This window comes from Falco naumanni, chromosome 5, assembly GCF_017639655.2.
Source record: "Falco naumanni isolate bFalNau1 chromosome 5, bFalNau1.pat, whole genome shotgun sequence".
Classification (NCBI taxonomy): Eukaryota; Metazoa; Chordata; class Aves; order Falconiformes; family Falconidae; genus Falco; species Falco naumanni.
This window is the reverse complement of record NC_054058.1, coordinates 43170966-43194116: the sequence shown is the minus strand read 5'-3', so window position 1 is coordinate 43194116 and position 23151 is coordinate 43170966. Positions and strand designations below refer to the sequence as shown.

The 23151-nt window shown below is 40.4% G+C and overlaps 1 long non-coding RNA gene across 1 annotated transcript in view; it reads left to right on the top strand.

The window, feature by feature from the left end:
* LOC121089678 overlaps window positions 1–21573 on the top strand; it is a 42629-nt gene extending 21056 nt beyond the window's left edge. The window contains exon 3 of the long non-coding RNA XR_005828313.1: window positions 17146–21573. This is a non-coding gene — a long non-coding RNA (uncharacterized LOC121089678). The remainder of the gene's footprint in view (window positions 1–17145) is intronic.
* The last annotated feature ends 1578 nt before the right edge of the window (window positions 21574–23151 follow it).

Genomic DNA, 23151 nt, shown 5'->3' with positions numbered 1-23151 from the left:
AGCAAAGATGTGTGAATTTATGAATCTAAGATGGGAAAACTGACTCAGAATGTGCAAAACTATTCTCAAATGGTTACCCACATCTACCTCAAGCTTAGCTGAAAAATAAACTGTCTAAAACTGGTTGGGGGAAACTAGCAAATTAAAAGAAAACTGTGGAAATAGAAAGGGCACAAATCCTAGCCATATACTAAGAGTAAAGTGAAGCATTTACTCTTAGCAGGTTTCTGAATATAAATTAATAAAGCAGACAGGGGAAAAATCTTAGGTTTTTTTATCCTTTCAGTGTAAGTGAAACATGTAAAGGACGCTTGTGCAAAAACAGCTACTTTGACTTAGGTCACTATTGGGTACAGTAAATATTTTCAGCGATGTTCCATTCAGGTTTGCCCTGTAACTATCTGTGCACAAGGCTATATGCAACACATATCACTCACTCTGTTTCCTTAACTGGATTGCACAAGGAAAACAGGGGCAAAGAATTTGATCAGATATGTACGTTTCAATGGGATGAAAATATCATCTACTCCAGCTGAAGTCAATCTCTTCTTATACTTCAAAAGGTGGAAAACATCCAGACAGAGAATTCCCAAGGTAGGAATCAGTTGTTCTTTATAAATATGACAGTAAAATGCAGCACTGTGTTGAATTAACACTCACCAGACAAACAGGACAACCATTGAAACACAGCCCAATTTGCATTGTTTTACAAACATAATGTGCTGTGAAGTAGCCTAAAGCAGCTGTTACTTAGAATCAAACTGAAGAGAAATTCAAATGATTTATACTGTTAGACCTTTCTCCATTAACAGCTGCTTCAGACCTTTTGCCCCGAGGCAAAATACAGATGGATTTTGCAATATAAAAAGCACAATGCATTGGACTTCAATTATTGGAAATAACAAAGTTTTTAACAGGGAAAGATTAATACCAATGAAGCAGCTTAATAAGATTTTCATGAAAACAAATTACTTTTTCTAGCGTCCTCACATCTTGGGATATAGGCATGTAGGGTATATAATTACTCTAATTACAGGGAAAATTGAAGGGATTTGACTGTAATTGCCCATTAGCTAGTTATCCTGAACATGACAGTCACCATACCTGCTTTTGCAATAGCAGATTTCTGAAGGGCGGTACAATACTGGTGACTCTCCATTCTGCTACATGGTTATTGATTATGTTTCCAGCTTACAAGAACTAGAGCTTTCTGAATGTAGTCCCATCCTCCAGCACTCACTTCCGATGCTGTGCTTTTTGCTTTGAGTGGGAAATCCAGGGAAAAAGGAAAAATTGTACCCAAATTTACTATTTACCTTTGACAATTTTTCTACGCTTTGTTTTTGCTGCACTTCATATTTACAACAACTTTCCATGCAAAAAGTCTACAAAACAAAAGCTTTTATTTGTTGCTGGAGCAAGCTGTAGCTTTTAAAGCACAAAGCTTTAGAAAAGAGTACGTTTTATCTTTTCTTAAACTTTCCCTTGGACTTTGAAATTACAGAATTACAAAATTACTGAGGCTGGCAGGGACTTCTGGAAATCATCTAGTCCAACCCTACAGCTAAAGCAGTTTGCTCAGGACAATGACCAGTCAAGTTCTGAATTTCTGTAAAGAAGGGAGACTCCACAGCTTCCCTGGACATGTTCTTTTCCAGTTGTTCAACCACCTTCACAGTAAAAAAATATTTTCTTATGTATATAGTTACTGACAGTAAATACAGATTCATGAACACATGTAAAAGCTCCTGTTTAATACAGTAATCTTCCTATTGAGTTTTATTTTTGCTTCTACATGGCTTATGGACTCAATCATTATCTTCTGTTGTTACCCTCATCTATACCACTCAGTGGATCCAGTTAACCCTATTTGAGACACACTTGCATTTTATTCAATGGAAGTGAGATTTTGTGCTAAGGAAAGAAACCCTAGAGGAACTATTCTGTTTTTACACTACCTACGAATAAAATTTGCCACTCCTATCTGATCTAAAACATGCCTCAATTACTATCAAATTCTTATCTTCAAAATGTGATATGATTCATGGAAAAAATATGCAACAAGTCATAAATATACCTGGCTACAGTATGTTAGGGTCCTCTTGGGATCTTTTTGGAAAAGTAGTATGTAAATGATGTAGTTCTGTAAAGGACTATCTGATTTCCTAGTTAAGTTTTCAACTCACTGGAACAACCCCACAAGGAAATTCTGGCCATTGCAACAGCTTTGCTTACCATGTAGCCCTTCATAGCATCAAGCAATCCAGACAGTAAAACAAAATCAGGCTAGTATAAATGCCAAGTCTCATTTCACTTATACTAGACTTCCCTCGGAATAAAATAATTTGGACTCTCAAACTCATTTTCCACCACGTAGCATGTATCATTCAAAACAGCAGGAGGACCAGAGGTTAGGGCAGGCCTATGAAATCTTTCTATGAGCTCAGAAGATATGCCATCACTGCTGTTCTGTCTCTTGGAAGGAAGGGTTGGAGGTATGAATACTCTCGTATCTTCCTAGAACAAGACCTACCATTGCCAATTCCATGTTGCCCAGAAGGGATCTAAAATTTGCCATCAAAAAAGATGGATCACCTTGATTAGAAAACCTGATATGTATTTAATTTTTTATTAAAAATATTGAATGAGATTCAGCTCCCATCAAAGCTCATCAGTGTATATCCATGGTCTTTTATGGAAGAAGTATAAGACAAACTTTTGATGCAGTAAACAGTTGTCCACAAAAAATCAGGGAACACCTAGACTTCTTATTAGCTATTTCAGAATGTGTTGCATCCCCACTGATCAGAGGGACAAATAAATTGACCCAAGAGAACCCTTTTGCCTCTCACTTCCAGGAGAGGGCTGCTGTCATACAGTGGCATGGATTTCTGTGCGTCTATATATACAATTGGGTTTGGGTGTGTTTGAAGTCGGCACACAAGGGGACATACAAAGGGTGAGAAGACAAGGTGGCACTTGATGTGTGTTGAGTTGCAGTCATCCAGACATGCATGAACTAATATTCTCCAAAAGAAAGTCAAACATGTGAAGAGTGTACGCATTTATACAGCAAGCTCAGCTAAGGAAGACAACTGGCAGCTCTACCTGCATGTCTTCTCCCTAGGAAAGCGTAACCAGCTAGGCAGCTGCAGGAGCCTGGCAGGCTTCCCTGCACACACCCTATCAAAACCGTTCACACGGGAAAGGAGAGGAACAGAAGCAAAATTAGATGTAGCTCTCTATAGAGCTGTCCCGAGCAAAGGGATGATACCCCTCTGCCTCCTTCCAACTTGCTTCTCCCCGGAACGGCTTTCCTGGGTCAGTTACAGGCTGCACCATCTGCCCTGGCTGGGAGGAAAAAGGTGAAAACCCAGGAGTACAGACATAGATTGGTAGGAGGCAAAACTGCTGCATAAAACAAAAGTGCCTGGGGCGAGCTGTGGTTTCAGTCACAAGCAGGACAAAGCAGACTATCACAAATGTTATTAAGGTGGATACATGCCCAATGGGGAGCAACCAAAATGCCCTTTGTGGTGTCACTGAACAGTAACACAGCTGGCCTGCGGGGCAGGGCAGTTTCACTGGCAATGATGCTTTTATCCTTTACAAAGCCTGCAAAGTGCCTCCTGAGTATTTTCCTCCTAGTGCCCTGAAGGCATTCCAGCCACTGCTGCCCAGAGGCTACACATTTTTACACTTGTGTTCTCTTCCTTTCACCCTCCACCTCCCCACCTTATCTTAGGCGTTAAGAGCTATAATACAGATATTAGTTTAGTGTTTGGGTTTGCTGTTCTAAACAGACAAAGTATACCTGAACTTTTTAGCAGCATGATTCACTTGAAAGCTAGTTTTCATGCCCAGCACAATAGCTGAAGTCAGGATCCATTTTACATGTGCTGTAAAGAGGGTTCACAGCTACTGTGCTGTAGGAGGATGGCAGGGGAGCAGGTAATTACAGCCCACATATACAGGTATCCTCATGCCCTGCCAGGCTTCTACAGAAGCCTTTTTCTGGGATTTCTGTGGTCCTGCAGATGGGAATGACTCAGGATTTATAGCAGTCCTCAGGAGAGGCAGGGGCTTGAAATTTGGAGACATAAGGGCAAATTCTTCTCTTGAACCCACATGGTGGATTGAAGAGGAGAAATTGGCCGTGTGAAATAAAGCCAGGTACTGTGACTCTTTCTCATAGGTAAATATTTCTTTAATCTTTTTTTTCCTGAGGGTTATTTTTTGGTATATCCAGCTGTGGCCTGTAGCAGAAAGGAATATCTCATAATGAGCTCTGTTATAAATGGCTCTGAAACACAGAGTGTTGGAATGCCACTAAAAATATTTTGTCTGTGGCTTTTGCTAAGGCTCAGCTCCTCAGGAAATACTTTCATTGTTTAATGCTGTCATTTTGTACATATCCAATATTTTCTTAATCTGTAACTGGGAATAGTTTATTTATAACAAGCTTATTTTCCAATTGCATGCTGTAAATATGTCTTAACAGCCTTGCCAAAAACACTAACTATTCACTGTAACTACTCGGTTATAGGGATTTAACCAGTCTATTAGCTTTTAAAAATACCAGAAGTATGTGTCAAATCCTCCCTTACCCCCCTTTTTTTTCCACTGAAATAGTGGATGTACAAGTTTGGGTCAGGAGTCACTTTATTTATTAAACACAGTTATAAAAATGAAGGACCGATCGATCATGTCTCTAGCTTTAGCCTTGAGTGTCACTCACACCTCTCCAGAAGTAATTCCAAGGGGCACTGGGACTTAAAAGACACCTACTCTATGTTTCTTCCTTGCTCCTTAAAAATTTGGCACTAGCCTACAATAAAAGCAATTTACAGCAAGACTCAAGAAGCACAGCTGCTCTTGCTGAAGATTTTTTGGGGAGACTCCAGTGCCATCATTAGGGCATCTCTTGTTCTCCCCTGGAAGATGTGAAGGGAGAGAAAAAGGCCCTCTGTTTCTTAAATCTCAGGGTTATTATGTAGATTGCCTGCTGAATTTCACAGCTGGCAAGCAGGTAAGGTTTATAAAATGTGTTTCATAAGCAGCACATCCCATATATTCTGCAACAGGATCCTGTTTGTTTGGGGGAGCTAGCTGATCAAAATTACCTCTCTTAAGAGTCTTGTACTCTTTAAACCTTATTAAGTCTATATATGCAAGTGTTTGCATGTATGCGTGTCTATGTAGAGAATAAAAATGAAGCTATGTGGAGTACAGAGAACTTGTTGAAACATTCATATGTCTGCCAGCAAGTTTGCTGACAGTTTGGGGTTTTTTAATATATTTACACAGCTGTAATATATATACTTTCATGGGGAACATTTTCCATCATTAGCTTTCCAACAGGTTAAGAAGGTTATTCATAGATATATCTACACACAATGAGCCAAATTCTGGTTTCAGCTGTAATAGTGTAAATCCAGAGTCACTCCATTAAAATCGATTGCACTTTTTATTATTTTTTTCTTTCCTTAAACTTGTACCTGGTAACAGAGAGGAATTTGTCCTCCCTGTATTCCAAGATCCCAGCAAGATTGCTGACCTTCTGTACTCAAGCAGATAATCTGCTGGTCATTTCTGTGTCATAGCTGTGGAAACGGCCTGCCAGCTCTTGGTGCATTCTGCAGTCATATGCTTCAGCTGATAAGATGATAAGAATCAATCTTTCTGAAAGCAATGTCCAAAGGCTGTCTCTAGGACTGTTTTCAATTCATAAGTGTTGCCTCTATCTCACCAATATATAAAAAAAAATGTCTAGAATTTCCCCAGGTATTTATTCCTCCCGTCTAAAATCCATATACACACTTTAGCCACACCTGGGGCAAATTGTCCTTAAAACAACATTAAAATGTGGCTTGTGACATGGGCCTGAAACTGATCTTGCCTCTGCCAGTGGAAATCTTTTGTAACTGCACTTCAGTAATTAGAAAGTAATTCCAGATTCCTGTTGCCTTCATAAAGACTGGAATTTGTTCTTCTTTGTTGAGTTGCTCTTTTTAATTAACATAGTTAGACAAGTTTTTAGAGCAAACATTCTTTTTTGGCTGTGTCAGGAGATTTTTAAGTGCTACCTTGTTGCTTGTCTTAGTGTGTCAGCTTTATGGCTGTAGGGATGCTGTCTCTCAGCAGCTCCTGCACTGCCATTTCTTTCCACTGCAAGAAAGTCCGTGGATAAAAAAGAGCTGGAAAGAATTAAGTTGTGCTGGAGCTACAGGGCTTTCCACAGAGACTAAACTGCGCTGTTTTCAGGGTTGCATTAAATTAATTATGTGGGAGGGAACAGCCAAAGTCATCTGAGAAACTGGGGTCACAATCATGTGGTATATGAGCAAATTAAGCAGACTGTAAGGCCTCGATAAAACTTGGACATTGCCTAAACTGAATGATATCTCTATCAAAGCAATATTTTTTTTTTTTTGCAAAAGCTAGTTACCAAACAATAAGTTCCCACACACTGCGGTACTCCATCTCATTGAAGGACAAGCTGCAAGACAAACACAGAAATCACTGAAATGAATTGGACTGGAAGCTATCTTCTACAGGGGCCAAATCTTCTCACATATTTCTACTCTACCAGACAGAGCTAAGCCATGACGCTCCAGTGTAAGTCTCTCAGCAAGGCTGGAGTAAGCCCCAAATAGGTTGCTATATTTCCAATTTAATATGGGACTTCCTTTCCAAACAAAGACATAGACTAAAATATTGGGATGTTACCTGTTTCTGCATTTTTCTATGTCTTTAGTAGGAGCCACTGGACTTGAGACTGCAGTGTGGGCAGTCCCCCAGCCTCTTGCATCTTGTTTGCCCAGTCTGCTCCTTGCAACCTTCAGCCACCCTCATCTGACAGCAGCAGCAGGGACAGCAAGGGAACACAAGCAAGGGGACAGACACTGAGGACCAGAAAACTGTTGCTGGCTGCTTCAGCACCTGGGTGGCAGCAGCTGAGTGACAAGGAGAGAGAAGAGCGTGAGAGATGGGTCTGAGCAGTCTCATGAGCCTAAAGAGTTAGAGCCCCAGTGGGCTCTGCATGCCTGGCAGCTTCCCAGGCTTGGCTGTATCACTGCCCAGAGCTGGGGCTACCTGCAAATCCCAGCTGCCTTAAAGGTCTGTTATAGTGTGCCTGAGCAGAATACCCTGTGCAAAGATATCCCTGTGGTCTGGTTACACACCAATTTCTGTTACATACAAAGGAAAGGAAAGGATTTTCCAAGGAACGGTTAATAAAATCTGTGATAAGGTGCTAAGAAACTCAAACATAAAATCCCTCAAAAATAGTGGTAACTGTGTGAGAAATTCTTTAAGTGTTTGTATAGTGTATCCTATATAATCTAGCTCTGAATGTTGTAATCTTAACCATACACCAGCATGTGTTTTTAAATGAAATGCATTTTGATGTCCTGTTTGCATTGGACTCACTACTGTAGGTCTCTGCAGGACATTCTGTTTACAAAAGAGATTACCAAAAATAAAAATTACAAAACAAAGTGGTGTAAGTTACAGAAATGAGAGTAGGAATGCCTCACTCCGGAAGTTTTTGCCACAAGTCCAGATATAAATAAGGCCAAAGGGACTCACTATAAATCAAGTTGTTTTCCTATTACCTCAGTAAGACAGGAGCTCAACAGCTATCCTGGCCTTATTTTACAGGCTATAACCTCGAACTAGTTTAAATCTACCTTCATTCAGTTCATAGTTCATGAAACAGCTGTTTCTTATCCCCCCTCCCTTATCTGTTTAGTTACTCCCCCAAGCACAAACCCTCCAGGACCATGAAGGTATTCATCAATTGGCATCCAGGGCACTGCTGAACAGTTACTGCTGTTCACCTTACTCCTTATCCCTGCACTAAGTAATTTGGGCACCGCTTGATAATGTCCTCAGTTTCTGTTATAGTAGTACACAGTAGTCCTGTTCAACATCAAGGTCCCTTTAGTGTAAATGCTGTTCATCTAAATAGGCTGTAGCTAAAGGGCACAGCAGAGTGAAAGGAACTAGGAGACAATATAACTTTGTCAATGTGATATTTGTCTGGATTAATTATCCTCCACAACAATTTTAATGGTCAAATGCTGTGCTGATGTTTCTGTACTGATTCTGGGTTTGGGGCATGTACAGAGCTGGTGATGAGTTCAAACTAGTGCATCATTCCACTCTGCATATCGATAGAAACAATCCCTGCCCCAAAATTGCTTGTAGCCTGAATAGGCAAGACAGACGAAGGGTAAGTAGAGAACAAAGGCGTAGAAAGGAGAATATCTATGGCCACAGCCACAAGCCTGTTCCTGAGATGAAGCCTATGCACTCAGCTTGACTACCCGCTCACGCTAAGTAGCAAAGGCAGCCTTGAGCACACAGCTGAGTTGTGAAACATAACTCGTCAGGCAAGCTCACACCCTTCCTAATTACTTTGTGCAAATAGTCTTTTGAGTGAACTATTGTTCACATCAGCACTTAAAGGAAACAAATATAAGCCCTTGTTGTTTCAGCAGCTCCTGGCTATAAGCCTAATATGAGATAGCTGTGTGCAACAGCAGGTCTAGGTTGCCCATGAGATCCCCTGCATTGCTACAGAGCCTGACTACTGGGCAATCAGCTACAGCAAGGACTTACCACTCCAGGCAGGTGATACACTCTGGTTTGTAAGTATAAATTCCTGCAGATAGGAGAATTACTTTGTCCCTCAGCCATAATATATGCTGATATGTGTCCCAGCTGGGATCTACTGTGCTCCTTGTTGATGGTTGTAAGGTGGCATGGTAAGTGGATCCTGTGCTGGCTGAAAATATTGCAGCAGCAGCAGAGTTATGATAATCATAAAATATGGATAATCACCACTCTGTTACCTTGCCTCACTGCTCAAGAATTAGCTCTTCACTTCAGATTAAGGAGCAAATTTTACTGCAGCCACACTCCCTGGTTTTGTGCTGCTCCAGGCAGGACTCTGACCTGAAGCTGGCCCTGCAGATGTTTTTCTGAAAGGCTCAGAATAATATAAACATGTAAAGACTATACTTCATTTTGGAAAAATTGGCCGCTGAATGTAGGTGTTCATCTCATCTTCAAGAAGCGTGAACCACAGATCAACTTAGCTTAATGGTTCTCATTTATTTCCCTAAAACAATTAGTATTGTGCAACATGACCAACCACTTCACTGGAATTTTTCACTGTGACTGGAAAATCTTTTTGTAAGGGCCTAATCAATAGTTATCCACACACATATATATTAATTAAAAAGAAAAAAGATATTTTGAGAAATAAAATACTAATTTTTTTGCAGAAAAAAAGTGCTCACCTCAGGTTATATGCAGCAGAAGAAACAAGGGCTGTTTACTGCAGCACACGTGTCACAAAAGCTGCTGGTACTCAGCTGAGCATCCAAATTCTCTGTTTGGAAGAACAGTCCACAGCATGTAGTTAAAATGCAGAGGAGAATATAAAAAAAGTGCAATCCTGTGTGGGTGAATAATCATTTTCTTTGAAGCACAAATCTGACACATATTTCAGAGCTCATCAGAAGCAAAAATCAATTCTGAGATTACTCTTCATTCTAGCTTTGGATGAACTTGAAAAAGAGAACTGGCATCAGCATGTACAGGCAGGTCCACAACTATTTCTGGGCCCTTTGCATTTCCAGGAACCGGCAAAACCAACAAACACAGAGGAAATATTCTGTCAAACAGAGCCAGAACATTGTCTCAGTTTTCTTACTCCTCTCACCTGCCTTGAGGGACTGATCCCTGGGAGACCTTTACTGCTTCATAAAGCTCCCAACTGAATAATTGTCCCCTGGGGAATGGTAACTACAGATTCCAATGAGAACAGAGGCAGTGTGGCTCTGCCTCCCATGCCACCAGCTCCAGGATCAGAGAAGCAGAGAGATGTGTGTTATTCCTTCCCTCCATACCTCTCCTCCAGCCAAAAAAGTTTCCCTCTGCACTTGACAAGCAGGGGAAGAAGGAGAAGATGGAGAGGGAGGTGCAGAGAAATCCCCCAGTAGCTCAAGGCCATTAGATTACCGCCCAAGCAAGAGCTGGGGCTGACATCCAGAAGTACCAAACCGCATGGCCAGCTTTGCAGGGGAAGCCTGACGTTCTGCTGGCGCCCTGGGGGCCTGCACGGGCTGAGGACCCGGTCCAGCACATTGTTCCACAAAGAGTAGGGGAATCCACTGGCAAGAGCACAGCATCATTTACCCTTGGCCATGTGATATTGAGGGAAGGCTCCTGTCCTTACCCATCCTATGGGCCATATAACCAGGAACCACATCTGCCCATTGTCCCCAAGCCCTTACAGAAAATGTTCATGTGTTTGAAGGCCTTTGAAAAATGTGGGGCAGCAATTTTCAATGTAAAATGCCATGCTTAGTGGTGGAAAGAGTTTCATAGAAAGATTATTCATAATTATTCCTGTTTAACTGAAAGAGAAAGGTATAGTGTCATTTTTTGATTACTGAAGTGCTGCAGCTGCATTAAGAAATTTGTCCAGCAGTAGGGGGTTCACAGGCTCTTCCCACAGCTTTATGTTCTGCTTTGTGCAACATCCAAACTGAATTCAACATTTGTGATTTCTTGAGGCAATGGTTCTCTTAATCTAAATCTTATCTGCCCAGCTGCAGTTTTTATATTTTCCTCTGACTGCACACGTCACATGAGATCGAAGGACACTAGAATTTAGTAAATCTTCCAGAGCTTAAGATTATAAAAGGTGGAATTTGTTTCATCAGTTGACTTTATTAATGCTCTGCAGTATGAACTGGATTTGAAATTGAGCTGAGCAGCACTCACTAACAACAGAAATAAAATGCACAGTGAGAAATATTTAGTTTATTAATGTCTATCAGTTTTCACTTATAATAACAGAGACAGATGAACTGTACAACAAAGTGAAGAATAAGAAAATCCGTCTATTTCTCTCTATCTTTGCTCAAATAAGATATATTTAGGTATACACTGTCATAATTTTTTTTAATCTTTATTCAAGCAAAGCTCCAATAAAAGCAGAGAAATTATATTTTTTTCACTTGGTATAAATCAAATCTCATTGATTTATATAGATCTATCACTTTTCAGGTGGCATCGTCTGTGGGGTTTATAGGTTTTTTAGGCATAATCCCTATCTTTACAGCACAGGGAACAGTGAGGCCCATATCGTGGCTGACATTTCTGTGTGGGATGTGAATGAACATGTGTGTGGATGTTTATGGACATGCAAGTGTTCCTCTGTAAAATGCATCTTGTCAGAAACTTTTCTAAGGATTAGGCAGCTGGCTAACCTCTGCAAAACTGTCATCATTTGCCCAACCTCACTTACTGCCATCCAAAGGGAAATTTTCTTCACAGGAAACAGAGCACTAATTGCTTGCCTAGAAAGGAAATTAATGACTCAACAATTGTGACCAACAGGCTGCATTTTCAAGATAGCCAATCCTGAGAAATGTCATCTTTGCCAGGCTGTAATTTCCATTCACTGCTTACAGGTTTTTTGAGTTTAAGTGGGTCTTTTTAATGGTGGAAACAAATATAAAATGCCATGCGGCTGTGGAGCTGTATCACAGGGCAGGTCGCTACCCTCCCTAGTGGTGTGCATGTACTGGAACTGCTCATGCTGGGCGAGAGACACCACTCTGGCAACTGCAGTCCCAGCCCTGCCTCTGCACCTTATCAAATCCACGTCAGCACTAATTAGAAGCCAGAGCACAATTCTTGTGCCATGGTACATCACAGCTCCACTTTGGAAAATGTCCCTAACAAGCAGAGCTGCACTGCTTTGATAATCCATTACTACGCATAGTTTCAGGGCAACATCAAGCAAGGAGGCACGTTTAGTTTTTGCTGTGTGTTAAAAACAGTGACAACGTGAAAAGGAGAAAGGCTTCATTTCTAACAACTCTCCTGGAGGTGGAGAAAGGCAGTTGTTCTCCATCCACGACAGATGAGTCATTAAACATGAAGATGTGTTTCTTGCAGAGCTTTTACATCATATTTATCTAGATCAAATGGCCCATTGTTAAGGGCTTAGACACAGCCACAAGTGACGGTATTCTTCTTCCACTTCTCATAAAGTGAGGTAACTGTACTGCAATAAATATATTCTATACAGGTAATTTTCTATCAAAGATATGTTGATATTTGATCAGTAAAGAACCCATTCTACTTATAGCACCAAATGGACCCACAGCCTACAGCTGCAACGAAGAGAAGTGCATTGCCTTTTGCATGGCCCTTCCAGTCAAGAACAGTTCACCAGTTCATCTCTGTTTTAAAGATCACCAACTGCCAAAAGCTGAAGCGAGGCAAAGCATAATACTCTGATTTTGTGCAGAAATCTAGAAAGAAGACAACATAAAATGCAGCTGTGATGAATCAGATTAAATTTCTCCAAAGATAAGAGAAGTTGCAAGGTTTCTTTAAGGTAATAAGTAAATAGGCTACAAGCATGTATGTGTAACTACTTTGGTGAAACCAGAGTTGTGTTCCCACCAAAGGCTTTTATGACCCTATTCAGCTCACCTGTATGTGGCAAAGTGTCTCTGGCTCTGATTAATATTGTATGTATTATAGAGGAGCCAACAAATTCACTCAACAAGAGAGAAGAGAGCAAGGAAGAATCAGAACAGAGCCAGAACAAGTACCGGTAGCTATTCTTCAGAAATGCCTTAAACGACTTTTATGGGATGAATGGTCCCAGAGGGGAGGTAAGATGTGTCACCAAAAAAAGTGGTTTCTAATAAGTTTCCGCTGCATGAGGGGAAATGGGTCTTTGCTTATTCCTTTTAAATGAACAGGATGGCAGCAAAGATAGTCAGTTCCACAGAAAGTTAAAATTTATTTTCCTATTGGATCCTATCCAAATGTGATTTCATGCCATGGAAAGGTCACCACTGATTTCAGTTCCAGTGGATGTTGTCCTTAGGCCCCAGCCAGAGGCTTCCTGTTGCACCCCTCTTCATGCAGCGCTTGCCGAGGAAGACGTAGCCTGGCCTTCATCTGCCCCACTGCAGGTCTGGCTTGCACTTAACAGCAGTGGCCCCCAAAGGTGTGTCACGGAAACCATGTAATTTCTTACCCGCCTTTTGCCCATAGACATGAGTCTGGTTCAAGAATTATTTTCCATACAGGCTATGAAGTATTCTAAGACAGAGATTTTTAAATCTGTATCAGTAACTGTAATTTCCTGTTTACAGCTCTACCCAGGGATGTCAGAAAGTCAAGTACTTATATCTTTAAGATGAATGGCAATTCCATTGAATTAAGCACATATGCAAGTGCTTTATTGGCTGGCTTCTCTAGGTGGAGTACATAAAATATATAAACTTTATAAAGAAATAATAATAATAGCCAAAATAATTTGTTCTTAGGCTCAGAACGAAACAAACTTAGAAATGTATGAGGAAAAAAATTCCTGGGTTTGACTCAACCTTCACTGGGGATTAAAATCCTAGTAACACACGGTCAGTGATGTAAAACAAGAAACATGGTGTCTAAATTAGGGAAAGATACCAGATGTGAGGAAAACAGTTGGAGGGAAGTATTTAGGAAGAAAAGGTAATATGACAGATGATTTTGAATCTTCTTCTGCAAGTTTATTTTTTCATATTTAAAGCTAAATCAAGTAAGAAGTGGAGATCTGTATTAGCTCTATGCCCACAGCAGCCGCAAGGGCAGAGCAATACACACTGAGCTCTGCATACGTCACAAGATGAGAACCTGCAGCATGTGCAGCAGGTGCAACAACATCAGAGACCATTACAGCTCCAAAGGAGCAGCAACATTGCTTGCACCTGTGAGGTGTGATGTATTTATATGGCAGGCCCTCACAGATCCAGGGATATCCGATGTAAAAGCCCATCATTTAAATTCTTCAATAAATATGTTTACAGAAGGGGCTGTGAGCCATTAAAAGGAAAGGACTGGGAATTCCTTATGTTTTGGAGGAGGGGGCTCTGTGTCCCATGCAGCTTTTTTCAAAATACGAAGGAGACACATGAACCTCAAGTATTGAGCTGGTCAACAACAGCCAGGAAATTCAAAGTCAAGGCTGTGTCCTTGGTTGACCCTTTGATGCCCTGGGACTGCAAAAGCTTCAGCTCAGTATGTGGTCTTGTGTGTCATTTTTGTCACAGTACTTATTAACAGGTGTACAAATTCTGCCTGCAACGCTGCTGCTTTATCCAGTGTGCATCCAAGATGAACCTGACACAAGGCACAAACGAATGCCAGAATCCTGCCCTTCATGTTGCAGATCTGCCCTCTCATTATCCCTTGTGTTACTGGAAGCGGTCTGCACAGATTGATTTAAACCTCCTTTTATCATGTGACAAGAGACAGAAATTATTAAAAAAAAAACATAAAGCAAGTGTTTACTAAGATGTCTGCTCCATCTGACCTACATTTCACCCATCTGTTACAAACCTGATTTATGGAAAACCTGAAATTATAACACTTCCTAGAAACATAAAGACTCATAACTTGGCCTTATTTTGTCAAGTCACATCCTTTTTTCGATACCTGTCTGTGTTCTTACTAACCCAAGATACTTACTCATAAGACCTAGAATGATACAGTTCCTAAGCCACAGCTGATTATCTTCTCTGATGTCAGACATGAGAGACACATAACAGCTTAGAAGTCAGGATAAGGGAATGGTGGAGCAGCACCAAACAGGAGAAATTACAAGCTTTGCTGTGTGATTGCCAGCTAGGAGCCTTAGCAGGTCAGTAATCGGAATGATTATTTATGCAGTGCAGATTTGCAAGGAACCACACATGTCTTCTTGCTAGTTTCAGTGTCAGAGCTATATGATGCCCTGTCACATTAAGAAAAGGAGGGGAAAGAGCAAGAGTGCTACAGAAAGGGGTCTGGGAAATGCAGCTTTAATAAATTCTGCTGCAGTATGCCATCTGTTCTGATGGGAAATCTATGCTGTCATAAATCTGAGTGTTGTGGCTAGAAAGACTATGGGCACACAACCTAAATTTGTAGATACTGTGTTGTGAAAACTACAGAAGAGCTGAGGCATTAATGTGACAAAGCTGGATTCTTTTCTGGTTGGGAATAATTCTTGAGAATGTTTTTCTCTCCTTTAAATAATTTATAATTACATAAGCTCTGACAAGTTTTGTAACATATAGCTATCACAAATATTGACAAAAAATGGACCTGTGCTCATTCACTGTGAGTAGTTACTGAGTATAATAATGTGTTTTCTACTCCTTCTGGTGCGCAGTCCTTTTACAAAGATAAGGGTCTGAAGCAATCACCAGACCTTGGGCTCTCTCCTGAGGAAAATCCAAGAGGGAAGCTGACAATAAACAAGATTCAAGTACCTGGAGAAAATCTGAATCTTTCTTCTATGTGTCTTTCAAGTCCTACCTGACTGAGCAGAAGTTAACAACAGCAAGATGCAATATAGCTAATTATTTTTTAATTAAACTTCCTATTGCCCACATTCATGAATAAGGACTCCTTAAAGGTAACAAAAAGAAACCAAAAATGAGTCTCTGTTCGATGGAAAGTCTAAAATAATCTTTTTATTGCTATCTTTTATGATTCTCATGTGCACAAAGTACCTGCTAAATGATACTTAGAACTGGGATAATCACATCACAGGCAGGCTCATTTGTGTACACTGTGACAGCTCTTTTGAAAAGAATTTCTGTCTTTCTTCTGTGTCTACCGATGCTTTGTCCAATGCAACAAACCAGTTCTAATACAAACACCAATGGACTGTCAGTTTAACATTTGCCTTTTGTCAGTATCATTGATGTACAGGCTAGTCACAGAAATGCTGTGGAAAATTCTGACATCTTTGCAGGATTTCAGAAAAAAGTAACCTATTTTTGCAGAACAGCCACTATCCAGAAAATGTCATAGACCACTTAGAACTGGGACAGGAGCTAACGCATATAGAGCAGGGGTCCTCAAACTTTTTAACCAGGGGGCCGGTGCACGGATGCAGTGGCAGGCAGTCACCTGTGGCTGCTTGGTTTCCCCCCCAACCCCCAGTGGAGGGGGTGGGGGGTGGGGGGGTTCTGTATATACCGGGGGCCAGATTGAGGACCCTGGGGGGCCGTATCCGGCCCGTGGGCCGTAGTTTGAGGACCCCTGGTATAAAGCATACAGCTACTTTTGTCAGTGTTAGGCATGCAAGATCTCCCAAGGTCCCTTCGAAAAAGGCCATCCTTTCCATCTTGTATCAGTTTCCACAGTGTGCAGACCCACAGTTTGAAAAATCCTTTATTCAGCCATGGAGAAACTTTTTTTGGACATTGTTTATATTCACATATGTTTGTTGAAACAGTAAATAGAATATATAAACCTTTTAAATATCAAGATACATCTCTAAGCAAGCAAAACTTGAATAAAAAATGTGCAGAGCAGTGGTAAGATCAGAGCTTGCTCATAGCTAGCGAGATAAAATATTACTGTCCTATATGCACCTTTTAAAGTACAGGTAATTGTGTGTAAATATGCATAAAAATCCACTAGTTCATTCACTTAGGATAACCTCAAAATAATGAATTTTGAATGGACTGAAGGTGTAAGTCAGTTTCTTCACCTACTGGTATTAGCAGACTTTTTCCAATATACCACATTGCTTACAAAATCAATATTCATTCTAAATGATCCTTATGAATAAAGTGCAAGACAGCAGAGCATAGGGTTACTGATTGGAAGTGGTTGACTCACATCCAGTGGTTCTATTGGATCAAATCCCTGGATGGCTTTTCTACTCAGTATACCACTTTTACATTTATTTTGCCCAGGAACAGGAACCCACTACCACCAGGTTTTACTAGCAAGAATACTCTTGGGATAAAGATGTCCTCTCCATTAGGTGGTTCCAGGAACGGGCCACTTACACAAATGTGGGAGTTGAAAATCGTATGTCCAGCTGTGGTGGGGCTTATATGCACTGTGGAAGTGTGATTTGCCCACGCCTCTGAATGCTAAAAGCTCCTTGTCATGGTGTAGTGATTAAAAAAAAAAAAAAAAAAAAAAAAAAAAAAAAAAAAAAAAAAGAAAAAAAGATGTCAGTGTTGACGTCTATGAGAAGTAGATAACGTATACATTGTTCAAACCAGACATGGGATAAACTTTCTTTATCCTCCCCACACCTTTTGCCCTCAGGTAGAAGATGGAGAGGACCCTGTGATGGCAGAATGGAAGACAAGGAAGCTCCAGCAGCCCTCATAGGAGGGAGGGTTGCTGCAGTGGGGAAATGCTGTGGAAAATATTTTGGACTGCTCTGCTGCAATAACAATCCAAATTTACTGTTTCCCTTGAAATGTATTTACAAACTGAGCAACCAGCTACAGCACCATGTAGTTAAGACATCGCAAGCCGGAAATAGCCACAGATTTTCTGCTGGAATCAGTCTAGGATGGTCTCACACTAAGCATGACTGAGCTATGACTGAGGTGGTTCAAGCTTTTGCTTCATTCTGCAGGACTCATGACCTCAAAGAAAAGGATTGCCTTGCTGAAGCAAAGGGAAGGAACAGATGCATATATCCTGATTCTCAGTACACATCAATGTAAAGAGCACAGTTGAGCCACAGTAGTATACAATACCTGTCAACATTCAGCTAAATATTTCACCAAAAGAGCTGAGGAAAATATAAGAGATGCATAAAAGTATCTTCTAGAAACTTTATGATAAGTTTTCACTGTTAAAAGGTAGACTTTCTCTAGGAGTTCAGTAATCAGTGCCATACTATTCTAAAATCTGGACTTGAAGAAGATGATAGCCACCAAGGAGATTATGGTTTTATTTATCACTTGTATTCTGCAGGAGAGAAAGAAACAACAAAAATCAAAAACTCTGTCCTGTCCCTTCAAAGAAGTGTAGGTACCTGTCTCTGTGAGGTCGCTCTGGGCACTGGTGGAATGAAAGGAGGCCTCTACCTGCCACCCTGACTTAGGCATCAAAAGCCTAAAGTTCAGTCTGGTGTCTAAGTGTTTGTGCTTAAAAGGAAAGCTATTTTATGCCTCATATATAACAAGTCACTACATAGGAAGCCTACTACCAGGCACAAAGCTCTGCATTCTGCATGCCTGGGCATTGCTTTGTAGGGCACTGGAGTCCTTTGTTGGATCTAGACTTACCCAGTATCCCAGCAGACATGACATTCACAAGGAATTGAATTCAAATGTCCTGAGTCCTAAAGTAATAATACCTCAAAATCCTGTTTCTCAGAACAGAACTGCAGTGTCAACCACACAGAAAAGGAACAAACAAGCTGTTTGTTGTTGGTAGGGTTACACTGCACTACCCACCCTCCTTGAACAGAAAGCTTAGGATGATATTTTGAGATCACCATCTGTATTATGGGCACCAGCTGTCAGAAAATTACTTCATTCTGTCAAAACTGGAGACTGCCTGTGATTTTGCTGAAGTGCCAGGACAGTCAATGTCCATGGTGTATCTAAGGAGTTGTTCTGACCTTCAGGTGAAGCAACTTGGAAACACAAATGAAGGCTAAGTAGTTTCCACCAGGCAAGAAATGCACCATTGATTTGAAACACTTTGCTTACTGTCTTATTACTATTATACAGCAGAGATTATGAAAAACGGGAATAAATGTCACATTTGTTGAGAGTCATGTGACAGGCTGACAGAAAATTCATCCATCAAGCTGTCTCTTTGGTCTATATAAAACTTATCAAATACATAGTATTTCAAAGTGCTTTATCTCTGCTTAAGTAATGAGTTAATAGCTGTACTGTCTTCCTAAGTGCCCTTGTTCCCAAAGAGCTCAGGAAATCATCCCACTCCTGTAGGATGTTTTCATGTCTTATGCTGATGCTGGACTGTTTTTCTCTTACTTCTATTGAAACCATAGATCCCCTCTTAACACCTTGTGCAGAATTTCGTCTACAACACCTACAGAGAAGGTCAAAGGGAGATTGTTACATCTGGTTCAGGGAGGAAAGACTGAATCAGCTATGCAAACAAAAAAGATCTGTACCATAGGATAAAGAGATTGACCTTTAGACATAGCAATAATAGTAGAATGAAACAGTCATAAAGCTGTTAACCAAATGATTTGATCTGACAATCCCAAATCAAAATGAAACTTTTTGATCTTTCATTTTTTAAATTCTATGTTGCTGGAATAAAATTGGCTTATGTGGGCAAGTTTAGTTAAGGGTCTAAACAAAATGAAGAATCCCACATTTGTCACATAACAAGTCCAGAGCTGGTGTGCAACTGGTCATCTTCTGGACTTTATTTTTTGAACATAAATATTCACAGTAAGTCTTAGAATTAAAGTTTTATAATCCTGGTCATTGTGATAAATGGTTACAAGCTTTAAAAGGTGAACTTTTAGCTAAAATGAAAAATTCTCTATACACAAGAACAGCCTCAGTAGCTGCAAAACTGGACCTTAAAATCCAGATTTATAACTCCTCAGGTTTTTACAGAATATCAGCGATACGTGGACTGGAGTACATTTTCAGTGCAGACACACCTGAGTTGGTTCAATGGCACTAAAAGCATTGTCCAGTCTCCCCTTGAAGCTGCCCCATATGAGTCACTTAAGGTCTCAAAGCAGCATGAAAATGAACAAGCAGTAAGGTCTGAAATTTTTTAGCATTTCACAGACTCTTACTAGGAAATGTGTCCTGCTGTGAGGAGTCTGCAATGCGAATAAGATAGGGAATGACAGGGAGAGATAGCATTGAGGAGGTGATCTGTCCAAAAGACCAATGGCTGACTGCAGTGTAGCATCTGTCTCCCCTCACTTTGTAAGATCATTGCAAGTGTTTTGCCCATTTTACAGGCACATTATTTGCCCAAACACAATTCTGATACTTATTTTGAAAGCAATATCAAAACATGATGTTGCTAGCTTCCCAGTGAGGTTAAAACACCTTTAAATGATATACATCTTGAATTTTCTAATCTGCTCAGCCAGAGAACCATGGTTAACAGACTTTTGTGCTCCAGATACCACTGAAAAAATCTTTATTCTCTCTACTAGTGAGTGACCAAATGATCAGTGTAAAGATGCATGTATCCTATAACCTGAGAAACCTGTGTTCTTAAAAGACGTGTGCCATTTTTTCATTTGGATACTACTTGCCAGAGTACCAGGGGGTATAGAAACACCAGAGCTTCCCAGTATAAAAGGAGAGAGAAAGAGTGTGTAGCTACCATATAGACCTAAGACAGCCTGTGTCCTCTTTCTACCAAGGTGCAGTGCAGGATGCTTTCAGGAAAGGTGCCAGTGCTCTCATAATGGATAATTATTTTAGATTATTCTGTTGTCTACCAGTGATGAATCTCATCTTAATGGCAGCTTGAGAGATCTGTGGCCTGCTACACAATAGAGCATTATCTGAGACTGATTATCTGAGTTCATTCCCCTTTTTGTATTCTCAGTAGGCTTTGGGGAATAACAGATGCGGCCAACTGACAGGCAAACTTTTTACTTTCTTTCCCCTCCCTCCCCTCCCAAAAGAACTGCTGTGAAGATATCCATTATCTCAGTCAGCAAACATGCAAGCTCTTCTGTACCCACACCAGGAATTACAAGATGGTCAGCTGACTAAGATGGAGAAGAAACACAAAGGCAACCCAGGAGTCTGAAACATAAGCTATCCTTTCTCTGGATGGCTACTTGGCAAAGATGAGAAGCTGCCTGGAAGGAACACGAGTGATATCTCAGCACCATGAATTCTCTGATCATTGCCACCTCTCTAACACATTTTTACAATGCATGCTGGAAAGTTGCTGTCAGTGATTGAACCAGTAGGTCCAGTGCAATGGGACTATTTCTGAATTAATGGTTCAAATCCAGGAAAGAAATATTTCATCCTGAACCTATCTCCTCTTCTTAGCCTCTTGCCTTTATTATGCCTTTAAGTTGCAAACTCCTTCTGAGGAACTTTTCCTAACAAAAAGCATGCACAGTGCCCAACACACCCAGGCCTTGCTCCTGGGTAAGGCCTCAAGTTTCTACCTCGGCAGAGTATCCAATACTATGAGTATCATCCTAATTCAAAAAGAGTCATTAAATGTTAGTTGGTTTGGTTTTCTGAACATTTTCAATCCTTAAGGAAAGAAGTCAGAAAATATTATTGCTATATGAGTATTTTACTTAATGCTTTAAGCTTTCAAACTGGTTAGAGGTGCTAGAGAACATTGTGGGCATGTCATGATGCCAGAAGCACCTGAGAAAGAATCACGTTGTCCAAGTCAGTAGAGACCATTAACCAAACACTTGAGGCTTTTAACTGTGAGGAATAAAGAGCTGGAGGCATGATATTGGAAGTGAAAAGGCTACTGAAGGCATCCTTGGGGAATATCTTTTGTATTCTCCTAGGAAATAAAAAAACTTCCAGTGAGAGGAAACAAAAGACCTGAACAGCAGGAATATTTTGGGACTGGGGCCAGGGAAAAGAGTCAGTAACAAAGACTGGTAATTTTGCATGAATTGCTGTTTTGTGTTGTGGAGCACCAGGACACAGCTGGTGTACTGGCAAACCTGAGGATTTGTATTAACAGTATTGAAATTATAATGAAGTTTTTATTTTATGATTACAGATGTTGGTGAATTATTGTTATTAAACCTATTAGTGTAATAGTACAAATATGAGTTTCTCTTTGCTTACAGTCTTAAATGTTGTAAGTTTGTGAAATTAATTTTAGATAGCTATTGAATAATTCAAAATAACATAAAAGGTCAGTTGAGTTAAAAGCACGGAGGCAAAGGTGAAGTAGTTTGTCAGATTCAAATCGTTGGGAGTTTGGAGTGAATTCACTGCCTTCCTCTGTTACACTCTGGACAGGCACTTAGCAGTTCTGTAGGGTGATCCCAGGTACAGCAGAAGCAAGAGCGAGATCTGGGGTTGTTTTATGAACCACTGAAAGACCAACAGTCTGTTTTGCAAATTGGTTTCTCCCTTTGCCTCATCTGAAAAAAAAAAAAAAAAAAAAAAACCAAACCAAAACCACCAAATATCTAATTACTCAGGACATCTAGATTTCTGTCTGCATTAAGTGGAGCATCTCAAAGCTGCCCCATTTTCAGAAAGGAGGCTCATTGTGTTTGTATCTTTAGTGAACTAGTCTTCTCTCAGCTGAACAACCAATGTACTAACCATAGTTGTAAATACTAGCTTGCTACATAAGAGATGCAATTTTCAGCTTACTCAGTATAATGACCAAGTTTCTTCCTTTTTTTTTTTGTTTGTTTGTTTTAATATAAAACATGTAAAACAGGTGTACTAGGATATTTGGCTTGTTATGTATGATTTAGGCATATATGAAATACATTAAGGCAGTTCACTACCCTTATGAACTTGCAATCTCTCTGGCTGTTAGACAAGAGTTAGGGATTTCCCCAGCACAGCTCTGTGGTTGCCCCTCCCTAAGCAATGGGATTTTTTGAGACAATACTTACTGCCAAGCCACACTAAAATGTGAAGCTCTAGTTTTTTAATATACCTTTCCAGGCTGTGGTAAGCAGCCTTTGGCAGCTAACCAACCAGCCAGTGACAGGTGGTGAGGCGCCAGAAGAAAGTCATGCTGCAGATAGAGTGAGCACTGCGCTCTCACAAGAAAATCTAACACGGGAGTCCTCAAATGTGTTAAGAGCAAAGAAAATTGCAAAAGGATCATTCTGGCCCACTCTTGCTACAGGAATTTGGATATACACTGTGGCTGATCCCGTGCCTGCGGATGCCCTTGAAGCATTGGCTAGGACACGACACGTGGACAATGTGCAAGTGCTGCAATGAATCTCTCTGCTTGCGTATGTGATCAGCCAGCTCGACTACAAAATCATAACTGGTTTCTGCTAGAGAGTACTAAGGTTTATACCCTTTCTCTGATCTGTGTGTTAAGCCTCTGCTTCCAAAAGGAGGAATAAACTGCTTGGTTTGAAGACCTTGGGAAAGAACTTTAAACTCTTGTCTGTCTATGCACATACTTTGAGACGTATAAACAAAACAGCCTTTGAAAAGCCAGTCCTTAGAAATCATAAAATAAATATTTTCTACTTCCTTTTAAGTGCAGTAATTCCTCAGATGTTCCACCCTCTCATGAAGAAAATTCATAACGATAAAACTCTATAAAAACCTCTGATTAGACAAAAGGTTTATAATCCTTAGTGCTTCTACTATGTTG